The 19,153-nt window shown below is 35.1% G+C and overlaps 2 long non-coding RNA genes across 20 annotated transcripts; both read left to right on the plus strand.

Moving 5' to 3' along the window:
- The first annotated feature begins 203 nt into the window (after positions 1–203).
- LOC127737494 (uncharacterized) lies at positions 204–8,608 on the plus strand. 14 transcript variants are annotated; one of them, XR_007999578.1, is made up of 3 exons: positions 204–217; positions 5,916–5,991; positions 8,223–8,608. It is a non-coding gene; the product is annotated as an uncharacterized LOC127737494 (long non-coding RNA). The 14 variants fall into 14 exon arrangements; XR_007999579.1 differs by lacking the exon at positions 204–217 and adding an exon at positions 334–347; XR_007999576.1 differs by lacking the exon at positions 204–217 and adding an exon at positions 556–607.
- LOC127737495 (uncharacterized) lies at positions 6,513–7,756 on the plus strand. Of its 6 annotated transcripts, none has more exons than XR_007999592.1 (3): positions 6,513–6,911; positions 7,068–7,418; positions 7,731–7,756. It is a non-coding gene; the product is annotated as an uncharacterized LOC127737495 (long non-coding RNA). The 6 variants fall into 6 exon arrangements; XR_007999590.1 differs by lacking the exon at positions 7,731–7,756 and adding an exon at positions 7,458–7,667 and having other exon boundaries at positions 6,990–7,340; XR_007999587.1 differs by lacking the exon at positions 7,731–7,756 and adding an exon at positions 7,458–7,667 and having other exon boundaries at positions 7,068–7,340.
- Positions 8,609–19,153: the final 10,545 nt, after the last annotated feature.

Genomic DNA, 19,153 nt, shown 5'->3' on the forward strand with positions numbered 1-19,153 from the left:
TCCACCGCAACAGCAACAGCAACAGTCAACCGTCGTAGTAACCGGCGGTCAGGCAGGACCTACAGTAGTTCAAGTACATAAAGAACGGTAAGATCCACGGAAGTAACAGGTGGTCAGGTAGGAGCTACAGTAGTACAAGTAGATAAAGAACGGTAAGATCCACGGAAGTAACAGGTGGTCAGGTAGGAGCTACAACCGTACACGTACATAAAGAACGGTAAGATCCACGGAAGTAACAGGTGGTCAAGCAGGACCTACAGTAGTACAAGTACATAAAGAACGGCAAGATCCACGGAAATAACAGGTGGTCAGGTAGGAGCTACAACCGTACACGTACATAAAGAACGGTAAGATCCACGGAAGTAACAGGTGGTCAGGTAGGAGCTACAGTAGTACAAGTAGATAAAGAACGGTAAGATCCACGGAAGTAACAGGTGGTCAAGCAGGACCTACAGTAGTACAAGTACATAAAGAACGGCAAGATCCACGGAAGTAACAGGTGGTCAGGTAGGAGCTACAGTAGTACAAGTAGATAAAGAACGGTAAGATCCACGGAAGTAACAGATGGTCAGGTAGGAGCTACAGTAGTACAAGTACATAAAGAACGGTAAGATCCACGGAAGTAACAGGTGGTCAGGTAGGAGCTACAGTAGTACAAGTACATAAAGAACGGTAAGATCCACGGAAGTAACAGATGGTCAGGTAGGAGCTACAGTAGTACAAGTACATAAAGAACGGCAAGATCCACGGAAGTAACAGGTGGTCAAGCAGGACCTACAGTAGTACAAGTACATAAAGAACGGCAAGATCCACGGAAATAACAGGTGGTCAGGTAGGAGCTACAACCGTACACGTACATAAAGAACGGTAAGATCCACGGAAGTAACAGGTGGTCAGGTAGGAGCTACAGTAGTACAAGTACATAAAGAACGGCAAGATCCACGGAAGTAACAGGTGGTCAAGCAGGACCTACAGTAGTACAAGTACATAAAGAACGGCAAGATCCACGGAAATAACAGGTGGTCAGGTAGGAGCTACAACCGTACACGTACATAAAGAACGGTAAGATCCACGGAAGTAACAGGTGGTCAGGTAGGAGCTACAGTAGTACAAGTAGATAAAGAACGGTAAGATCCACGGAAGTAACAGTGGTCAGGTAGGAGCTACAGTAGTACAAGTAGATAAAGAACGGTAAGATCCACGGAAGTAACAGGTGGTCAGGTAGGAGCTACAGTAGTACAAGTACATAAAGAACGGTAAGATCCACGGAAGTAACAGGTGGTCAGGTAGGAGCTACAACCGTACACGTACATAAAGAACGGCAAGATCTATGATACATGTAGAAACAGGTTATCAGGTAGGACCTACAGTAGTACAACAACATAAAGAACGGTAAACAGATGACCAGGTAGAACCTACAGTAGTACAAGTATTTGAAGAACGGACAGATCCATGATAGTAATACATGGCCAGGCAGGACCTACAGTAATACAAGTACATAAAGAACAGTAAAATCCATGACAGTAACAGAGTGCCAGGCAGGGCCTACTGTAGTACAATTACATAAAGAACGGTCAGATCCATGATCCTTGACAGTAACAGATGACCAGGTAGGACCTACAGGAGTACAAGTATATAAAGAACGGTACGATTCATGATAGAAACAGGTGGTCAGATAGGACCTTCAGTAGTACAAGTATATAAAGAACGGTATGATTCATGATAGAAACAGGTGGTCAGATAGAACCTTCAGTAGTACAAGTATATACAGAACGGTAAGATTCATGTTAGAAACAGGTGGTCAGAGAGGACCTTCAGTAGTACAAGTATATAAAGAACGGTACGATTCATGATAGAAACAGGTGGTCAGATAGGACCTTCAGTAGTACAAGTATATAAAGAACAGTAAAATCCTTGACAGTAACAGATGGCCAGGCAGGGCCTACTGTAGTACAATTACATAAAGAACGGTCAGATCCATGACCCCTGACAGTAACAGATGACCAGGTAGGACCTACAGTAGTACAAGTATATAAAGAACGGTACGATTCATGATAGAAACAGGTGGTCAGATAGGACCTTCAGTAGTACATTAACATAAAGAACGGTAAGATCCATGATAATTGATAGTAACAGATTGTCAGGCAGAAACTACAGTATGACAAGTACATTAAGAACGGTCAGATCCATTGCAGTAACAGATGGTCAAGCAAGACCTACAGTAGTACAAGTACATAAAGAACGGTAAGATCCATGATAGCAACAGATGACCAGGCAGAACCTACAGTAGCACAAGTACATAAAAAACGGTAAGATCCATGATAGTAACAGATGGCCAGGCAGGACCTACAGTAGTCCAAATACATCAAGAACGGTACGATCCATGATGGTAACAGATGGCCAGGCAGGACCTACAGTAGTACAAGTACATCAAGAACGGTACGATCCATGATGGTAACAAGTGACCAGGCAGGGCCTACAGTAGTACAAGTACATAAAGAACGGTAAGATCCATGATAGCAACAGATGACCAGGAAGGACCTACAGTGTTACAGGTTCATAAAGAACGGTAAGATCCATGATAGTAACAGATGGCCAGGCAGGGCCTACAGTAGTACAAGTATATAAAGAACGGTAAGATCCATGATGGTAACAAGTGACCAGGCAGGGCCTACAGTAGTACAAGTATATCAAGAACGGTAAGATCCATGATGGTAACAGATGGCCAGACAGGACCTACAGTAGTACAAATACATCAAGAACGGTAAGAGCAATGATGTTAACAAGTGGCATGGCAGGGCCTTTAGTTGTACATGCGCAAAGTGACAGAGTATTGTAATTTGTTGGTATGACACCCAAAATAATATGAAAATATTATACTTAGTAAATATAAAAAAGAAGATGTGGTATGAGCGCCAATGAGACATATCACCACAAGAGACCATATGACACAGAAATTAACAGCTATAGGTCACCGTACGGCCTTCAACAATGAGCAAAGCCCATACCGCATAGTCAGCTTTAAAAGGCCCCGAAATCACAAATGTAAAACAATTCAATTGAGAAAACTAACGGCCTAATTAATATACAAAAAAATGAACGAAAAACAAATATGTAACACAGCAACAAACGACAACCACTGAATTACAGGCTCCTGACTTGAGACAGGCACATGCATATAGAATGTGGCGGGGTTAAACATGTTAGCGGGATCCCAACCCTCCCCCTAACCTAGGATAGTGGCGTAACAGTACAACACAAGAACGAACTATAACAATGAGTTGAAAAAGGCTTAATTCATCAGATGGATACAAATAGAAATACATATAACAATAACACGTGGACGTGACCGGGTACTTGTACATCCCAACAACAAAAAGACACAAAGTACAAATCTGAGAGTACTCGCAGTTACTGACAGCTAGTTCAAAGCCAATAACATCTAATATAAAAAATCATGCATCTAAGACTAAATTATCAATCAGTACACATCCAACATACAATGGATTTAGTGTAAAGACGTCATAAACAGTCAGAGAAAAACATGATCTTGTGCAATACCAAGATACAGGAGCCGACAGATTGTAGATCCATGAAAGTGCATATGTATATAACAATAATATTTAGTTTGAATTTAAGTAACTGATAACAAAATCAATATTAATACCAATAAAAACTATATTCAAAGAAGGCTTTTCTACATCGTGAATAGATAGCCTTAGCTGTATTTGGCAAAACTTTCAGGAATTTTGGGTCCTCAATGCTCTTCAACTTCGTACTTTATTTGGTCTTTTTAACTTTTATTTATTCGAGCGTCACTGAGGAGTCTTTTGTAGACGATACGAACGTCTGGCGTACAAAATTTCAATCCTGGTATCTATGATGACTTTATTTCTAATTACAGTGTTGAATTGGTAACCTTTTAGAATAAGTTGATTTAAAGGATCGATAAGTTTACCAGGATCGTTTCTAAATTTCCGGGCACGGTAAACAACATCTTCGTAAAAATGAGGATGTGCTATCCCGTTTGAAATAAGTTTTCTACAGGTACAACCGAACTTCAAAACCAAATCTTTATATCTGTGGAAGAATTTAGTAAAAGTTTTAAGTAATTTGTGGTAACGAAATCCCTGACTTAATAATTTACCAGTAATACATAGATTACGTTCATTAAAGTCTAAAACGTCACAACAGACACGGGCATAGCGAACGAGTTGTGAAATATAAACACCGTAAGATGGTGCCAAAGGAACATCACCATCCAAAAAAGGAAAATTAACAATAGGGAACGAAACATCGTCTCTTTTGTCGTAAATTTTAGTGTGGAGTTTCCCGTGTAAAACTGAAATATCTAAATCTAGGAAAGGACAGTTATTAGCGTTTACATTTGATTTATTTAAAGTAAGTTCCTTTGGGTAAATTTTGGCAGTATATTTAGAAAATTCTTGATTATTTAACGAAAAAAATATCATCAAGATAACGGTTAGTGTTGTTGAATTTATCAATTAAATGCAATTTTGACGGGTCGTTACTGAGTTTGGTCATAAACTGTGGTCATAACAGTACAAAAACAAGTCTGCAATTAAAGGGGCGCAATTAGTGCCAATAGGAATACATACAATCTGTCAATAAACTTTGTTGCCGAAACGTACATAAATATTATCAAGGAGAAAATTAACAACTTCAATCATCTCATCACACCTCCAGTAAGTATATCTAGCATATTTACCTTTCTCATTAGAGAAGAAGGCTTTAAACGAGTTGCAGCAAATATATTTGCATTTGGATTTACCAAACGACCATTTAATTAAATAGGAAAACTTTTGTTTGATAAGATTGTGTGGAAGTGTAGTGTAAAGAGTTGAAAAGTCAAAACTGTCAACAGAATCAAAAGGACCATCAAAAGCACATAATTTATCTAAAACATCCAAAGAATTTTTTACACTCCAAAAATAGTTAATTCCACTATATTCATATATTTTATTACAAAAATTTATGATAAGTTCTTTGATAGTAGTTAAGGAACTAGTTAAAAGCACTGAAAGATTAGTTGTAGAACACTTACTAGAAGCCGAGATGAAACGATATTTTACTGGTTTTTTGTGTAGTTTAGGTAACCAATACATAGTAGGGACCTTCAAATGTTCAGAAGATGCCTTAAGCTGTGATGTAGTTACGATATGTTTGTTTACTATATGACTCTCTGTGAAGCGCACGGACTTGAATGTAGATGAATTTAAAATTTCATTCTTAAGAACGTCCGTGAAGTATTTACGGCATACCACAACCACATTGTTGGCTGCTTTGTCGGCCTGTACAAACACAATAGCTTTGAAAGTTCTTGAAGTTTATTTCTTAAAATGGAAATAGGCGTATTGTGTACTCTTTTATTTATTTCTGAATTATTTTCAAAATGTGATATTCGAATATCCACAACATTCATACATTTATTTAAATAAGAATCAAGAGATTTTTTATCAGATTTTTCCTGTTTACGCCAATTTTTACAAAACGAGGAAAGAGCATCTTTTGTGACCTGACGACACTGTTTTCAATCTATTTTAGATGGAGGACGATATTTTGGTCCTTTTTTCAAATAGTTTTTAAATTCTCTGTCTTGGACGATATTGAGGTCCCCTGTAATAACATATTTCAACATTATCTATTTATTATTTTAGTATTTTGAATGGAAAACAGGACAAAAACAAATCCGAAAATCACCGTTCCTCTCTTTTCAAAGAACTTTCCTTATATATTCTGTATATTTAATAAATTGTTATCTGTCCATTTGGTCTTTTTATTTTACATAAAATTACTAGTATTCATTTACTTCCACTAAAATATCTTGAGATTTAAAACTAACATACATTTTTAATATAAAGTTGAATTATTGTGGTATTTTCTTTGAATTTCAGATGTGCTGACAAAATCTGTCTGAATATCTGCCTCACTATCTTCTGTCCATTTTGGTTGTTTATTTGGTTATGTTTGGTAGGTAGAAATAAACATATTACTTTCATTGTGGGATTTCGTATACAATTATCAAAAATTATTATTAAAAATCCGTATTTAGTTCATTGTGGAATTTTTAATTATCTGTCTTTGAACATAATTGAATCCGATCGTCTGTATAATAATAAATTTTTCGTGTTACTTTTGAATAGGTAATTTAACACTTTAAACATCGAGGATAAATATACTGATATGTAAATATAGAACACTTACCCTGATTCTGGCTATCGGTACAGCAGATACAATAGGTTAACACAGATTAAAATCTTCTGTACACGATCGAATCGGAAACGCGACAGAATCTGCTGTACACGACAGCAAAACAATTGTTTCCAACAGCAGCGGGAACACAGATCCTATTGTATACGCCGTACCGATAGCCGTAGTAGTCTGTAACATGAGCAAAGTTTTTACAAAGTTTTGGGTACTGTATTTATTACCTACACTCCATGTTAATTGGATCACTTTCTTTTGTTTTGTTTGCTATTTGCAACGTTCATCTTTACTAGGATTTTTATATTGAAGATAACTTATATATAAATATGGAGAAAAGTTAATATTAAGTATAAATAAATGAAACAGCAACCCAATGATTCAAAAAGACTAATATGAAAGTCATCTAGTCAATATTCTGTCTTCAACAATAGAGAGGTTTCTATACAATTAATGTATATCAACCTATAAATCGTCTAGAGTGTAAAAAGGTTGGGAATAAATGTGGTCGAGACCACCAAAGTAAAAAGATTGGGAATAAATGTGATAGAGACCACCAAAGTAAAAAGATTGGGAATAAATGTGATAGAGACCATCAAAGTAAAAAGGTTGGGAATAAATGTGGTCGAGACCACCAAAGTTAAAAGATTGGGAATAAATGTGATAGAGACCACCAAAGTAAAAAGGTTGGGAATAAATGTGATAGAGACCATCAAAGTAAAAAGGTTGGGAATAAATGTGGTCGAGACCTCCAAAGTAAAAAGATTGGGAATAAATGTGATAGAGACCACCAAAGTAAAAAGATTGGGAATAAATGTGATAGAGACCATCAAAGTAAAAAGGTTGGGAATAAATGTGGTCGAGACCACCAAAGTAAAAACGTTAGGAATAAATGTGGTCGAGACCACCAAAGTAAAAAGATTGGGAATAAATGTGATAGAGACCACCAAAGTAAAAAGGTTAGGAATAAATGTGGTCGAGACCACCAAAGTAAAAAGATTGGGAATAAATGTGATAGAGACCACCAAAGTAAAAAGGTTAGGAATAAATGTGGTCGAGACCACCAAAGTAAAAAGATTGGGAATAAATGTGATAGAGACCACCAAAGTAAAAAGGTTAGGAATAAATGTGATAGAGACCATCAAAGTAAAAAGGTTAGGAATAAATGTGATAGAGACCACCAAAGTAAAAAGGTTTGGAATAAATATGATAGAGACCATCAAAGTAAAAAGGTTTGGAATAAATATGATAGAGACCATCAAAGTAAAAAGGTTAGGAATAAATGTGGTCGAGACCACCAAAGTAAAAAGATTGGGAATAAATGTGATAGAGACCACCAAAGTAAAAATATTGGGAATAAATGCGATAGAGACCATCAAAGTAAAAAGGTTTGGACTAAATGTGATAGAGACCACCAAAGTAAAAAGGTTTGGAATAAATATCATAGAAACCATCAAAGTAAAAAGGTTTGGAATAAATATGATAGAGACCATCAAAGTAAAAAGGTTAGGAATAAATGTGATAGAGACCAGCAAAGTAAAAAAAGTTGGGAATAAATGTGATAGAGACCACCAAAGTTAAAAGGTTAGGAATAAATATGATAGAGACCACCAAAGTAAAAACGGTTGGGAATAAATGTGATAAAGACTACCAAAGTAAAAAAAGTTGGGAATAAATGTGATAGAGACCACCAAAGTAAAAGAGTTGGGAATAACTGTGATAGAGACCTCCAAAGTAAAAAAGTTTGGAATAAATGTGATAGAGACCACCAAAGTAAAAAGGTGAGGAATAAATGTGATAGAGACCACCAAAGTTAAAAGGTTAGGAATAATTTTGATAGAGTCCACCAAAGTAAAAAGTTTAGGATAAGGTGTGATAGAGTCCACCAAAGTAAACCGTTTAGGAAATTAGTTACTGGAGATGAAAGTGGCTATTGTATAGAACAAAAAATAATTTATATCATATTAAGTATATAATTATATAATTTTTATTTTCAGTGCTGTTGTGAGAAATGATTGGTGGACAATGAACATATTAGCCTAAACTCTTTATTTTATGTTTTTCTTCTCTGCTCTGTTAAGTATGATCATGTTACAAACATGAAAATGTTATTAATGCTCATACAATATGTTTGAAATCTATTTTTTGTATCTTATGTATATATAAATTAATTGAAATATGTGGTAGCAACCCAACGACACAAACAATCAAAAGATCTCAGTAAAATATGTGAATGTATGTACACACAAGCCTTATAATCAACAAAACATTGTTATATTTTAAATATCCACCCTTTTTTAAGTAAAGGCAGAGTTGTTGCCCACTGCAGCAGTTCCAATCATTAATATAATTTATTCAATTTGAAATACATTTTTGATAACCATAGTGTGTCTAGTAAAGCTCCAATCATCAGTGCATAGTGCCGTCTTTCAGCAATTTGATCTTATGTTAGGACAAATTATGATCAATACATCTAAAGACTTCTTGGTTAAATAATACTACATGAACATGACATATTACAAAGGGAAATAACCAAAGTTTTTTATCTCAAATTTTGTTAATGAAAGTTAAAATTTTATTGTTATTTCCTGCTACAGTATATGCTGCATACTACTATGTTCCGTACTTGATGCACTGTCATGATTGTAATCTTGTTCTAAAGGAGCCCCCTTTTTTGTTTAATAAAAATATTGTATTGTATTGTATATCGATGCCTATTAAGCTTCTCTTAAGGCTCTTATACGAGGGAATACTAATATATTGGCAAATTATATGTCTTTCAATTCGATACTATCCATCTTTTTCGCAAAATATACTTTTTCAGTATTGTTGCACGAAACATTTATTTATATGTAAGAACAAAATCATAACATAGCTTCTGTGCTAAAAATAAACAAAAACGATCTGAGATGATTAGCATAAAATAACAAATCAACAGTTTACAAGTATGAATTGCAAAAAAATACGATACTGCTAATTCTGTTAGCATGACACATGTTGTGGCAACATCTATCATCTGGTTTCATCTTTGGTTATAGTTTGGTAATAAAGTGATGAAAAGAAGTATGATCAAAATGGGTTAAATCCCCTGAATGTATTTCCCACAATCGTCATTTTCTAAAAGTGCTGCAAGCTTTATTAAAATTTACAGGATGTAGTCTTATAGGTTGTAACACAGTTATGTCATTAAGTAAAAAAGTTATGTCATAAAGTAAGCTATGCATATTCCTTCAAACACATTTTTTTGGTTAAATACTTTTTCGATACAAAATTTTAAAATTCATGTAAAATTTGCAATATTTGATCAATATTGTCTTCACTAGCAATGTTTAGCAATATGTTTTTACTTCAAGAACAAGATTGTTGCGAAATCATGCCAGTACATGTACAAATATTCAGACTCTTTAATATCAAAATTCCACCAGTTTTACTTAAATTTTGCTCAGAAAAAGGTCATGTCCCCCTCTCAGGAGAGTTTTTGAACAGTCAAAGAAGGATTCTAATGATTTAGATGAAATGCTATTCATCGTGGCTATTAAAATATCTGAGAAGCAAAATATGTTTACACAAAAAAAATCATTCAAGAAGCTTGAACGTTTTATACCATACCTGCCTTTAAAATAATCGTAAAACACACACGCACACACACATACTCTTCTCTCAGCGGGGATCGAACCCTTGCTTCTGTGAGATCGTGGCAACACCGCCTGCACCGTGTCCAGCTTTCTACACCACTCGACCACCTAGGCTCTATAAAAATATAGCTTTCGCTGGTTGTGTAATGCCTTTCCTCGTCGACTTTATCTAGGGTTGTAACAGAGTACATGATGTATCGTGGCAAGTAGATGGTGTACCTTTCAGATCAGCTATTTTGTCTGTCGTAAAGGATGATAATGTTACTTACCGTGCTGCCACATCAAATTTTAATTTTATCATACACGTCTTAACAAATTACAACTTTATGACAGACATTCTCCATCGGATAACACATGGTTATACAGGGCCAACACAATACTATATAAATAATTCGTCTCAAATTTAGCCCAAAAATGTTAGATCTTCAAATTTGCGTTAGCATATTTGTTCTTCCCTCAGCGGGTCACATGTTCAGACGTGTATAATAAAATTAAAATTTGATGTGTCGGTTATTTATGTTGTTTACTCTTATAGAACAAGATTCTACGGAAGCGTATTAGCGCCACACATTTTTTTTATATTTCTTCCTATGTTTGCGTTGTAACGCAAATCTTTGCGAAATAACGCAAACATCTTATTTTTTATTTAAATTTCAAGGGAAGCAGCTGTTATCAATGGAGGAGGCTGCATGTATTAAATTTTATCACTCTTTGCACTTATTGCAAAGTAAAATGCTGGAGTGTTTAGCACATATCATGACATAATAATGAGCAGGACAATATTACACCGAAGAAAATAAAACTGAAATTTAAAACCCTATAATTTTTAATCAACGAATCTTTATCATATTCTGAGATTTCAACAAACGATTTCTTACATCAAAATTGTTTTAAAAATATTCTAAATACTAGTAATTAAGTCTCCCAAACTTCGTTTGGGAAGACTTATTGGTTTTGCTCAGTTATTATTATTATGTCACCCTGACGGAGGTCAGGTGACATATTGTTATTGTTCGATTCTTTTTTTTATTATTCTTATTCCACACTTTTTGTCCAGCTTAGTTCTCGGAATTGAATGGACCAATTGTGATGGAACTATACCATAATATTAACCACCATGTGTAGTTCTGCACCTGACTTTGGAATAAAAAAAATGGCTGCCATTGCCATGGAAACAGCAAAAATGTGAAAAATAGAAATGTGTTCCAATTTATATGAAACTTCTATGATATTAAGAGACTCATGCACACTTCAACATGGAACATTTTTATTTCAACTGGGGGGTCTCCTTGGCATAATTTGAGGGGGGTGAATTTTTCATGGAACATTCCAGAACATTAGTGTTAAAATAGGTCTACAGACATTAAATGTAATATGATGGTATATTATTATGGGGAAAACAATATGCAGCAGTAGTTTGACTTTGGAATTTTTAAAATGGCGGCCGTTACCATGGAAACAGCAAAAATACAAAAAATATCAAAATGCTCCAAATTCATTGGAATTTAAAACATAGATCTGTTGTCATGCATAAATCTGCATTCACTGATGGAAAATTTCGAAATGGCTGCTGTTTAGTGGCAATTGGCAGACCAGGGTGACATCCGCTATTGCTTGCAATGGCAATTCTAGTTATTAAGTCGCCAAAACGGAGTTTTGGGGACTTTATGTTTTTGTCCCGTTTCTTATTATTATTATTATTATTATTTTTATTATTATTCTTAACCCTAATTTGTCCAACCATTTTCTTCCAAGCCTTAAATGATGGAAACTTTATATTTGGTATGATGATGCGGTAGTATTCCTAGGGGTGCATTCGGGGTCAACTTGGCACTATTTGGGGGTCGGGACATGGGTGGGGTCATTTTTCGACTATTGATTCGCTACTGGTAGAACCTTTAAGTTTTGTGTAATACAAGAGACCGATGTCCAGGTGTCCATTTCCACATTTTTTATTTCAGCCCGGGGTCATTTTGGCATTATTTTAGGGGGTCAATTTTCATGGAACATTCTAGAACAATGGTCATGTGATTAGTCATGTGATAGTGTTGAATTATTCCTATGTACTTTTTATGTTATATAATGATAGATTATTACAAGTAGCACCATATGTAGCTGTAATTCGACTTTGGAATTTTTAAAATGGCCGCCGTTACCATGGAAACTGCAAAAATGTGATTTTTTTTTAAAATGCTTCAAATTTAATGAAATTTTACAGAGATGTTAACGAGTGTATGTAGATTTGGAATTTGACTTTGGAATTTCCAAAATGGCCGCCGTTGCCATGGAAACAACAAAAATTCGTAAAATCTAGATTTGGTCCAATCTTTATGAAACTTGACAGTAATGTGACCTGTCATGTGTAGATGTGCCATCCGACTTTGGAATTTTCAAAATGGCTGCCGTTACCATGGAAACTGCAAAAATGTCAAAAAATTCAAAATGCTTCAAATTTAATGAAACTTTACACATATGTTGACTGTCTTATGTAGATGTGGCATTTGACTTTGGAATTTCCAAAATGGCCACCGTAACCATGGAAACACGAATGCCTAAATTTGAAAATTGGTCCAATTTTTATGAAACTTGTAAGTAATGTGACCTGTCACGTGTAGATGTGATATCCGACTTTGAAATTTCAAAATGGCTGCCGTTACCATGGAAACATGAGAACAATGGTTGGGGGCCGTTTTGGCGACATTTGTGTTAGCATCCTAACACAGGATTACTTGTTATTCTTCTTCTTCTTCTTCTTCTTCTTCTTCTTCTTCTTCTTCTTCTTCTTCTTCTTCTTCTTCTTCTTCTTCTTCTTCTTCTTCTTCTTCTTCTTCTTCTTCTTCTTCTTCTTCTTTTTCCTCTTCCGCCGCTTTTAAATTTGAACTTGTCCGCACCCGTTCTCCAAAACCACTTGTCAGATTAACTTAGGGTTTCACAATATGTTAGACTAACATGTCTAGTGGTGCAATCAGGATTTTGCTTGTGCAATGGGGTTTATAAAGGGGTACTTTGAGGGGCAAAAAGAAAGGAGGGTTTTACTATAGAACCTTATGGGATTTTATTTTTTAAAATTTTCAAGTGATTATAAATTGAAAACCGTTTGTGATAGACACAATCTTTTTAATTGAAAATGTTCTAAATGATAAAGCACATTAAATGAAATACAGGGTTAGTCCCCAGGGGTCACCCCCTACCCCTGCCATTTAAGAAAGTTGTAATATCTTGTAAATGGTCGAGATCCCCACCCCTTAACCATATATATTCTGGTTTGTCATGCTAAGATGGTTTGAATGATATACAGGGTTAGTCCCCAGGAATCATCCCGACCCCCTGCCATTTGAGAAAGTTCTAATATATTGTAAATGGTCGAGATCCCCACCCCTAAACCATAATTTCTGGTTTGTCATGATAAAGCACATCAAATGAAATACAGGGTTAGTCCCCAGGGGTCACCCCACCCCCTGCCATTTAAGAAAGTTCTAATATCTTGTAAGTGGTCAAGATCCCCACCCATAAACTATATATATTCTGGTTTGTCATGCTATGATAGTTTGAATGATATACAGGGTTAGTCCCCAGGGGTCATCCCGACCCCCTGCCATTTGAGAAAGTTCTAATATCTTGTAAATGGTCGAGATCCCCATCCCTAAACCATATATATTCTGGTTTGTCATGATAAAGCACATCAAATGAAATACAGGGTTAGTCCCCAGGGGTCACCCCACCCCCTGCCATTTAAGAAAGTTCTAATATCTTGTAAATGGTCAAGATCCCCACCCCTAAACCATATATGTTCTGGTTTGTCATGCTATGATAGTTTGAATGATATACAGGGTTAGTCCCCAGAGGTCATCCCGATCCCGTGCCATTTGAGAAAGTTCTAATATCTTGTAAATGGTCGAGATCCCCCACCCCTAAACCATATATATTCTGGTTTGTCATGATAAAGCACATCAAATGAAATACAGGGTTAGTCCCCAGGGGTCACCCCACCCCCTGCCATTTAAGAAAGTTCTAATATCTTGTAAGTGGTCAAGATCCCAACCCCTAAACCATATATATTCTGGTTTGTCATGCAAAGATGGTTTGAATGATATACAGGGTTAGTCCCCAGGGGTCACCCCACCCCCTGTTATTTAAGAAAGTTCTAATATCTTGTAAGTGGTCAAGATCCCCACCTCTAAACCATATATATTCTGGTTTGTCATACCAAGATGGTTTGAATGATATACAGGGTTAGTCCCCAGGGGTCATCCCGACCCCCTGCCATTTGAGAAAGTTCTAATATCTTGTAAATGGTTGAGATCCCCACCCCTAAACCATATATTTTCCTGTTCATCATGTCTCGAACATTTGAATGACGTATACGGTCAGTCCCCAGGGGTTCCCCCCACCCCCAATGTTCTAATATCTTGTAAATGGTCGAGATCCCCACCTCTAAACCATATATATTCCTGTTCGTCGTGTCTCGAACATTTGAATGATGTATAGGTCAGTCCCCGGGGGTTCCCCCCCACCACAAATGTTCTAGTATCTTGTAAATGGTCGAGATCCCCACCCCTAAACCATATATATTCTGGTTTGTCATGCCAAGATGATTTGAATGATATACAGGGTTAGTCCCCAGGCATCACTAATGCATATAACTTTACTGGACCAAACCAATTTTCACTGGACTTTGTCCAATGTCAGGCGACACTGGGAATAACGAATTATGGGAGCTTCGTTTGGGAGACTTCGTAACAGCATCCTGTTACAATCATTTCTTGTTCATTTTAGAACCGTAAGATCAGTTTGTTTATTTGACCCTTTTTTTCACAATTGTATGAAATTCTTTTGCTCTTCTCCACTTTACGTAAATCAAAATTTTCAAAATCCTGGCCTTTCAATTGAAATGTGCCTATACCATATCTATTTTCATGTTGAATTTATATAATTTTCTGATATAAAAATCATTCTTAATTTGTGTATAATTGCGATACAAGTATTCCCTTATATTCCTATGTATACTAATGATAACGATTTGGCCATGTGTTCATGGTCCTTCTCTTCACAAATCAACCAAATTTTACTGGTAGACGGACATGCAAATGTCGGTATTTTCCAAACACTGCTTTCACATTATATAATAAATGTAAAATGTAAATTCAACATAGTTTTTGATTATAAAAAGAGAGGCGAAGGATACCAAAAGGACATTCAAACTTATAAATCGAAAACAAACTGACAACGCCATGGCCAAAAAAGAAATAAAGACAAACAGACAAACAACAGTACACAAAACAACATAGAAACCCAAAGACTAAGCAACACGAACCCCACCAAAAACTGGGGCTGATCTCAGGTGCTCCGGATCCTGTTCCAAATGTGGCACCTGTCGTGTTGCTCATGTAAGTACAAACCCGGTTATATGTCTAATTCGGGGGAAAGGGGACGAGATTGTAGTTACGACAATTAGAACATATCCGTCGTCATCTATGAAACAGATATTCCATAACGGTCAACCAACTCGTGATGGCGTCCGTAAAATTTACGAAAAGATGATTTCAACTTCACCACTTGTAACCCTTTGTTTAATAGCTTCCTTGTGAGCAGCAACCCTCCATGGAAATCATGATAGAAAACACAAGCCCTGTAATATCGTATCAACTGGGAGATATATACTCCGTATACAGGCGCTGCTGGAATGTTGCTACATAGAAATGAAAAGTTCACAATAGGGAATCTGAAATCATCTCTTTTGGCGTAAAGTTTTGTATTCAACCGACCCTCATTTCTAGATGTAAGTCAAGATATGAGGCAGACTTAACTGTATCTGTTGTATCCTTTATCTCAAGTTCGCTGGGATAGATGTGTTCTACATAGTCACTAAATTTTGAATTATCTAGTGAGAGAACATCATCTATATAGCGGAAAGTGAAGACGTTTGCAGTATCCTTTAACGGTTAAAGGATACTGCAAACGTCTATTCTTTCTTCATAAGAAGTTCCTGTATGAAGTCAGCCTGATATGAATAAAGGAACCAGTCGGCAAGAAGAGGAGCACAGTTGGTTCCCATGGGAATGCCGATTGTTTGTTGAAAAACACGTCCTCCAAACGTAACAAATATGTTGTCAATCAAGAAATCAAGCATCTTGATAATGTCAGTTTCAGAGAATTTTTTGTTTGAATCAGAGTGGTTATTTACAAAGTACGATTTATCCCTCCCTAAGACAAGAAATTTGTATCTACGTAAGCCATCCTTTTTTACGAAACAAAGCAGGAACAACTCTTTCAATTTGTCTTTTAGTTTGGAATGGGGAATACTTGTGTAAAGTGTAGAAAAGTCAAATATTTTAATACTGTTGCAAGAGTCTTAGATTGTATGTACTCTAAAAGATCTTTGGAATTTTTTAGTATCCACATCTGATTCACGCCACCTAGAATAGGTATTTTCACAATAACTTTGAAGCCTGGCTTTAATTGCTGATAAAATTGATGTTAGTAATTTAGAAAGAGGTTTCGTTGAGCACTTGGAAGACCCAGCAATATAACGTTGCTTGTAAGGACACTTATGTAGTTAAGGTATCTAATACAATGAAGGAAGATCCAGTTTTTCATCTTTGGTTGAAATTCCAAAGGAACATAGAACAGACCTATGATTATCCAGGATTTCCTCCTTGGTAAGTGTCCAAGTGAATTGTCACCACCTATATGAAAAATATATAAAACTTAATGAGTAATAAAAATCAAAATGTTTGCGTTATAATGCAAAGGTTTGTGTTATAAAGCAAAAATTTGCTTTACTTCGCAAAAGTTTGCCTTACGTTATAACGCAAACATAGGAAGAAATATAAAAAAAAAATTGTGTGGCGCTAATACGCTACCGTTAGATTCACTGAAAGGGTGGGTATAATTTAATGAAGATATGGTGTTGATTTGGACATTATTTAATTATACAGACATTTTGTAGAACATTCTGTTTTATCGGGGGACTATTTTCAAAGGTTTTTTCCCTGATTGTTAGTCTATATTTTTTGTGTATATATGATTATATGCATTTCTTAAAAAAAATAACCAAATGTGTTTATATGATATATTGTACGATTGTACATTATTGGAGATTTCAATGCTGATAAATCTGATCTCTCTAGACTTTATGTTCCAATATAAATTTTCATTTGTACATTTAATGGTGAATATATCAAATATTCATTACAGCGAGAGGCAATATATGCATTAATCATGTACTGAACTAATTGATCGCGGAAATATCACTTACAAATACATTTCTAAAAGTCGGGTACAGGGTTATTAATGAGTGGACACTCAAATTTATATAACATTTGATGGTTTAACCATGATTTTTCATGTGGTGATATTAACTCTATTTCAAGGTAAGTTGTTATAAAGCCTGTTTAATATTAAAATTTTCTAATCCACTTTTAAAAATAAAGAAAAAACACTGTCTTTTAAATTTTTACTTTCAAAATTAGGATATGAAAAAAAAAACATGTTTTAAAAAATATTTATCCCGAATCAAATATTTAGTCCGCACGTTTTGATTATTTTTTTTTAAAGTGAATGAATTATTTAATACATCGCACACATCATTCCTTGTCATGAAACAAGTTTTTGTTTTGATTAAAGTCCGTCTTTACACAATGATGATACATTAATGAAGTATAACGGATAATTATCCCGAACGACCATGTCTAGTCAATAATAATTAACAGGATGAGGATTGAGCCCTTTTAAGGCAGCGAACATTCATCTTTTGTGGGGTTTTTTTTCGGAAAAAAACTTTTCAAATGTAATCAAAATCAAACAATTATTATTCAATACCATACAAGAACACATTTTTTTTAAATCAATATTGGTGGGTCTTTTTTTATACAAATTTACAATGGAAACATACTTTTTTTTCACTTCCGTTTTAAAACGATTTTTTTTTAGAAATTAAGAGTCAATAATTATTAATTTAAAAAAAAAGAAATGCCCTTACAAAAGATGAACGATCGGAGTTTCATGACCTGACGACTTACATCTACGACTAAAGTAACGATTAAGAAACTGAAATACTGAAGTATTAGTAAGTAATATAGAGGATCAAGCCCTAGGCTTTATAGTTTTTTTACAAACTGTTTGTTTATCACATTGGTCTAAGTAGTTGAATAAAGTTTCTTTGGTAGCCCATTTTCCTTAATAAATGATATAGAGGGTTATCGGTACATGAAAACCTAACAATTCCTAATAAAGAGGATTTTTTAAAACTATTTAACTTAAAATACTAAAATCTACCCACTAAAGTTATTTAAATTGATGTGCCTACACTAAGTGGACTTACCACTGGTCAATGATCTGTCTTCATGTTTTTGTGTTTTGAGATGTTGGTGTTCTGTGTTTGCTGTGAAGACAATACTGTAAGAGACTTGTCATACGGTTTTGACACTCATCCTTTGTTTTAGCAGTAAATTAGATGTCTATTTCAAAATTTTCTTTTGAATTGTTTTACATTCTGTCATACCGGGTCTTTTATATCTTACTTTTAAAGTATGGTTTCCTCATTGTTGAAGGCGATGCGATGACTTGTAAATGTTCAAATCTTTGTTCTTTGGTCTATGGATGGTTGTCTTATTGGCAATCTAACATCTCTTTTTTCATAAATATGTATATATACGCCTAAAAAAAGGTACAAAACAAAACCAAAATTACAAAATAGGAAAAAATAAATACAAGTATCAATAAATATTTCGGATAACCGATATCCTTCATCAGCATGATGTAAAATGAATGTAATTAATTTATGCTGGTTTTCCAAAAAATATTTTGAACGTAATACAAATTAAAACCCGAACCACAATTCTAAAATTTCAAAGTTGATACATATTAAGAATTTACAACAGTGGCTGCGTAGAAAATGAACAGCACTGCGACATTTTAACTTCAATTAGTTTACATTGATCCCATTTGGTGATAACATTTTCAATTTTCTAATCCAAACTATTTCCTCCCTAGACCAACCAGTGTTGTGGTCAATGATTGTAATAGTCAGTCGATTGCGATCTGCCTAAGTGTGGTCAGGGAATTCAAATATCGTCTGAGAGGAAGATCTGGCTTGCATTGTCACTTTAGAATTTATTATTGACAAAATTAAATCCGACGTATCACATCTATCCACCATCACCGCTGTGAAGTTGCTTAAAAACATAGACAACATATAAATAAAACCAGTAGATAAAGGCAGAGCTGTTGTCGCATAGACAAATGTGGTTATATCCAAGAGGCAGAACGTCAACTTTCTAAAGAAACATTTT

This window comes from Mytilus californianus, unplaced genomic scaffold, assembly GCF_021869535.1.
Source record: "Mytilus californianus isolate M0D057914Y unplaced genomic scaffold, xbMytCali1.0.p SCAF_4, whole genome shotgun sequence".
Taxonomy (NCBI): domain Eukaryota; kingdom Metazoa; phylum Mollusca; class Bivalvia; order Mytilida; family Mytilidae; genus Mytilus; species Mytilus californianus.